This window comes from Scyliorhinus torazame, chromosome 24, assembly GCF_047496885.1.
Source record: "Scyliorhinus torazame isolate Kashiwa2021f chromosome 24, sScyTor2.1, whole genome shotgun sequence".
Lineage (NCBI taxonomy): Eukaryota > Metazoa > Chordata > Chondrichthyes > Carcharhiniformes > Scyliorhinidae > Scyliorhinus > Scyliorhinus torazame.
In genome coordinates, this window is record NC_092730.1 from 50,877,340 (window position 1) to 50,883,603 (window position 6,264).

The 6,264-nt window shown below is 44.5% G+C and overlaps 1 non-coding gene across 1 annotated transcript; it reads left to right on the plus strand.

Annotated features, from left to right (window-relative positions):
* The first annotated feature begins 2,751 nt into the window (after positions 1-2,751).
* On the plus strand, positions 2,752-2,833 carry trnas-cga (transfer RNA serine (anticodon CGA)). The gene has a single exon. It is a non-coding gene; the product is annotated as a tRNA-Ser (tRNA).
* The last annotated feature ends 3,431 nt before the right edge of the window (positions 2,834-6,264 follow it).

A 6,264-nucleotide genomic window follows, 5' to 3' on the forward strand; every position in this document is an offset into this window, starting at 1 on the left:
CAAAACCAAAATACTGCGGATGCTGCAAACCCGAAACAAAGACAGAAAATGCTGCAAATATTCAGCTGATCCGGCAGCTTCTGTGGAGAGAGGAACAGGTCGTTCCAATGAAAGGTCAGGATCTGAAATGGTAACTATTTCTCTTTTCACAGATACTACAGATCCGTAAAGTATTTCCAGCATTCCCTTGTGATTACCTCAAAATACTCATACACTGTAGTTTAGTACGTTGAAGTGTCTGTTCCCTAAAGAAAAATCTAACTTCAAATCTCAGCCGAGCCTTATTCCCTTTGACCATGTGTAAGAATGAAAACTTCCTCCATAACAGCGGGATATCTGTCTTTTGCAAATTCTCCTTCCCTTTCCTGTGGAATATCAACAGGGATTTTAACACAATTGCTGATGTCAGCTGACGTTATCCAGTTGTTAAATCTTTCGACCAGAAATTCATCGAATATTCCCCATTTGATTTGAGTCCAGCTCCCAGAGGATCTATTCAGTGTTTTGTTTCAATATAAATTTAGAGTACCCAATTCATTTTTCCAATTAAGGGGCAATCCACCTACCCTGCACATCTTTGGGTTGTGGGGATGAAACGCACACAAATACGGGGCGAATGTGCAAACTCCACACGGACAGTGACCCAGGGCCGGGATCGAAAGTGGGACCTCTGTGCCGTTAGGTACTCTGCAGGTTGTGACTGCGCCGTCTAATGGAGACATGCTCACAGGACTGTGAGAGAGGCTTTCTTTCAGGGTTTAGGCCTCTTTTGATCCATCAACAGCAACCGGCTGTCTGCAGGGGATCTCGGAATGTCAAGCCCCTCTTCCCAAGATGGACTTAATCAGGGACAAGATGTTGGTTGAAGAGAGAATCAAATGTCTGAAGATTTGGTCTGAGATTCCTGATGTTTTGTGAAGAGAACAAGGTGGTGGAGCAAGGTGACAATAGCAGGATACAAGTTTGGGATATTATCCAGTCCTCAGGGAACTAAGGAAATTCGGCATGTCCACATTATCTCTTACCCACTTTTACAGATGCACCATTGAAAGAATCTATCTGGCTGCATCACAGCCTGTTATGGCAATTGCTCGGTCCATGACCGTAAGAAAATTCAGAGAGTCGTAAACACCGCCCAGTCCATCACACGAACCTGCCTCCCCTCCATTGACTCCATCTACACCTTCCGCTGCCTGGGGAAAGCGGGCAGCACAATCAAAGACGCCTCCCACCCGGATTACTCACTGTTCCAACTTCTTCCAATGGGCAGGAGATACCGAAGTTTGAGATAACGCATGAACAGCTTCTTCCCCGCTGTTAGCGGACTCCTAAACGATCCTCTTATGGACTGACCACATGAACACTACACCCCTGTATGCTTCACCCGATGCCGGTGTTATGTAGTTACATTGTGTAACATGTGTTGCCCTATTATGTATTTTCTTTTATTTCCTTTCCTTTTCATGTACTTAATGATCTGTTGAGCTGCTCGCAGAAGAATACATATCACTGTACCTTGGAGAACGTGACGATATACAAAATAAAATCCAAGGAGACCGTCCGAATATATTAGCCAGAAAACCATGGTCTCTTATTTTATTAAGTTAACTTATGTGTGGCATCTTGTCGAACGCGTTATTGGATATCCAAGTATATTACACCTTTTGGGTCTCCTTTATTTATCCTGGTGATTAACGCCGCAAAGAATTCCAATTAATCTGTCGTCCATGACGTTCCCTTCATAAAGCCGTGCTGAATCTGCTTGATTCTGAGATTCTGATTGAACACCCACACAAACTTTGCCTCCAGCCTGGAGCTCAATGTCTGAAGATAGTGTTTGACTTTCTAATGAAAACGATTGTAGTTTGAACAATTTGCTGTCGTTCCTTTGGTTATCTCCAGGCCTGTCGGGAAGTTGCTGGGTGACATGTACAATATTGTAGTGAGGAAAATGGAAAAGAAAATTGGTGCTATGACGCACCCTTTGTTTGTCTGCAGTTCTTATTGAGCCGGGTTTGTGTTGATTCACTTCGTGAGGATCACTGACTCTATGTGAATGCCGAACAGGCAGAGGATGTGACACATGCCCGTGAGCAGCTAAATTTGAGGATGATGCTCCATGAATCTTCACGGCTCTCAATGTGAAGTACTTTTGCGACATCGAAAATGACCATGTCCGGCAGCTGGAGCTTTCCGTGTATTTTCTGTGATCTGGGAAAAAGGGTATCATCAAAAACAGAACTGAAATGGAAATATTGACAGTGATTATTGACAGGGTGAAAACATCAGCTTCCTCTTTGCAGCGGATGGAAACGGCGTCTGACGTCGAGGAATTTAACGTTGAGTCCATGTGGTAGACCTGCTGCGGTCACTTCACACAGAAATCTGGTGGAACTTCCTGATAACCCAGTCATCACGTGACCACTCGGTCTGCGCAGGTCTCTTTCTGTGTTGTAAGATTCTTCGATTCCATTACTTTAATTTTGACCGAGACTGGGAAGTTCTGTACTGGTCCATTCAAAAAACATCAATTTATCGCATATTTCCTTTGCAACTGATAATTGTGACACAAAAGTAGAACAGTGCGTTATGGAAGGTGAGATTTTCGTGCAGCTCAAGGCGTTGCCCCAAATCTCATGGTCTTTTTCCATGTTAATTCTACCCTTCCCAGATAAAGACTGGGACACCGTTCATTGCATTACTGCAATACCTGGAGTGCATTTTACAATGCTTTCGACAAGCGAGCTGTCAGCTGCAATGGCCGAGTGGTTAAGGCGTTGGACTCGAAATCCAATGGGGTTTCCCCGCGTAGGTTCGAACACTACTCGCAGCGGCTATGATCCGAAACCATTACTCCGTTTGGAACAATCTGTTTGCAGAACACGATGTCAATCTAAGTATCAATTTGAAGTTCTTGTTCATTCAATGTATTCGGATTAAATGTCTGTGTCATGACAGAAGAACCTTCCTTTTTCTCATTCTGCTTTCGCTCTGAATTTTCTTATTTGTCAGGATAGTTTCACAACCTCAGTAACGTTCATATTAATTTCACCGGGCACCAGAATTGTGAAAATCGATGATAACAAAGCTTCAAATTTATTTTTGCCTGTCATTTGTTAGATCTTTTTGTTCTCTTATTTTGAAATTGACCAGCTCGCATAAATTTCTAAATAAATTGGCGCAACAATGGCCGGTAATCGAACCCTGGTTAACCACCGGGAACACCGCGGTGCTCCCCACTATGCCGGTTCAGGCGATGGACTAGAAATCCATTGGGCTTTCCCCGCGGAGGTTCGAATCCTGATGACAACGTGTCTTCCTTTACTCATGCAATTTACAAATTCACGCAAGTTTCGTTGTCATAAGTTATGCCTTACATGGAAAGCTGTGAGGTGGTGTAAAACACAGAAATGTCAAAGGAACTTTCGTGAAAATGTGTCGAACGGCAAGACTTCTCTGCCGTTCTTAATGGCCGCTGGTCTCGCCGACGAATGAGCAAAATGTCTGGATATCATTTTATTGCTCAAATCAAAGGCTAATGGATGAATAGAACGAGGTGCGAGCAGGCAGTGGGACTGCACCGGCTACCTTCCACACTTCAACCATCTGCAGCTTAGTTGGATGGGCCATGTTTACTAGGCCTTTACTTTCCAGACATTAGGTGGAGTTATGGGCAGGGCATGGACAGGGTATGAAATGAAATATGAAATATGAAAATCGCTGATTGTCACAAGTAGGCTTCAAATGAAGTTACTGTGAAAAACCCCTAGTCGCCACATGCCGGCGCCTGTTCGGGGATGCTGGTACGGGAACGGTATGATGCTCGTTCGGAGGGTCGGTGCAGACTTAATGGACCGAATAGCCCTTCTCTGCCCGCAAGGGAATCGATTTTTCAATTAATTACAGCAGCTCATTGGAGAGATTTGCCCAGACAATGGACTGGAGGAATGAATGTCGCCTCTGATATGACAGCCTGGAAGTTGAGAACGAGAAACTAGTAATCGGATATTTCCACTGACGGTGAATGACTCCGAAACAAGGGTCTCCAATCCCTTTGCTCCTCCAAGGTCTATCGTTTCTCACCATCTGCAAAGTACACCAATTTCCCACTGGTCCTGCAATGTAAGGCTGTTGTGTAACCCCGCACATCTTTACTGACTGCCTCTGCGTCTACTATTCATTGCATTTCCAGCCTGTATTCTACTGGCACATATCAGTTTATTTCGTTCTAGCCGAGGAATTCACATATTCCTTTTTCATATCTCCGCCAATCTAAATTGCAGAATGGATGCGACAAATGACAGAAGAATATAAAATCTTCGAGTTCCTCCCGCTGAAGAACGCACTCCGATGGCATCTTCAACGTAGCTGTTGCAGGTATTGGATAATATCAAGCTCTAAATAAAACAATATTTATGATTACTATTGCGACGTTTGCATTTGAATTTTATGTGTAGGAGCATGATAGTGCGTTGAATAATAGAATAATTGTGTATTTATTTCTGTTATCTCTCAATCTGTTTGTGTTGAGCTGCTTTGTGTATCAATGTGTTTTGACCTGATTGAAAACTGAAGGAAAGATGTTGCCTTTTCTTTGCCTGTCTTTTCTGTGACTCTGTTCCAATTATGGCAATCAATAAGTTTGCCCACCTTTCTTTTGATATCTATGTTCTAATGCTCAGAGTCGCCAGGTATCATATGATACCACCACAAGGTTCAACCGGCTATTGATCAAAGAGCCAAACACCAGTTAGATAGTTCAAGGTCAAGGGTACTTTATTTACACACAATTAGTCATGCAACATAAACACTGCTAGTTAACTACACCTATCGACTAAGACAACCTGTACTTAACTTCAGACACCCGGCTTAGGTCAGAGGAACAGTGGCTGCTGTCCAATTCTGGAACACTCGAGTCTGGAGAAATAAGTGCTGCTCCGCTCGGCTCATCCGTCTGGTAGCGAGCGTTGAACTTGCACTTACTTCTGGTGTTACTGCACTTGGAAATGGTCGTGGCCGGGGCGCAAGGTCCAAGAGAGGACGAATATCTGGCAAACTCTTCTACTTATACTTGGGGGGGGGGGGGGGGGGGGGGCTTCGTGTTCTTTTGGCGGTCCTTCAGTTTGGACCCCACTAATTGGGTGACCCCTGATCACTCTGTTCGATTCCTAACCAATAAGTTGGCGGGGACCTGGATGGCTGGCCGTGTTCCAAGCGGTCACTGACCCGGTTGCTTACGCTTCCCCTGAACAGGGAGTGGCGCTGAAATGTCCTGGACTGTACCGGTCGCTCGAGTACCAGTCCTTTGTTTTGGTGAAGATGGGCCATCAAATGCTAATCGGCCGCATCAAAATGCTAATTGGTCGGAGTTTCGATAACGTCTGGATTTCTTGCTTGCAAATATACATCTCAGGCTCTGAGCCTGCCTGAGCCTTGCCTTGTCCGTTTTACCCGCTAGGCTTTGCGAGTTTCTCTGTCCCTAGTTGTAAGTGGCCATCCCAGATGGCTACACTCCGTCCTCTTGATCCTCATCGCGAAGCGTGAAGGATCACAATACTGGGTCTTCTCCTGTTCTCTGAAATGCCAGTACTCTCAATCAAGGACAGGTTCTACCCTACTCTGTGCCACGGGTCGAAAGCATTTACCTAAATCTCCCTGATACAACACGTACCTAAATATTCCTAAGGGGCCTTTTAACATTCAATCCTATATTCCATTCTCCGTATAAATAATATAAAAGGAGAACCTCTAACTGTGTCTCAGTAAACTACCCTCATGCTGCTATTTAACAATCAAAGAACTTATCTTGCAGCACAAAAATCCAATAGCAGTATCACATTTCTTCCTATCACTAACATTCATATACAGAAAATTAACTTTATTAACGAAGCAACAACTGTGGAATTTATGAAATAAAAAAGTTCAGAAAGAGTGTGGGGTTTGCTGGAGTCCGAGGATAGGGACTCTAACTGTGTATACTGGAGGGCGGGAGGCTCTCCTTCTCCATTTCCGCAATCTGATTGTCTGGGTGACTCTGCAGAATATGGCTATCACTAGTAAGGCTTCTACTGTTTTTGACAGGGAGTACCATTTAATCAGATTCTCACACCATGTGGGGGTATCGGTGGCTGGGTCTATGTGTGATGTCGTGTCCAGGCTGGGGTTGTTGTGTTGGGTTGTCGTGTTCGGGGCCTCTGTGGTGAGGGAGGTAGAGGTAGGTAACTCGCGCAACTGTATTGTTCCAGCTATGGTCATGATGCAGAT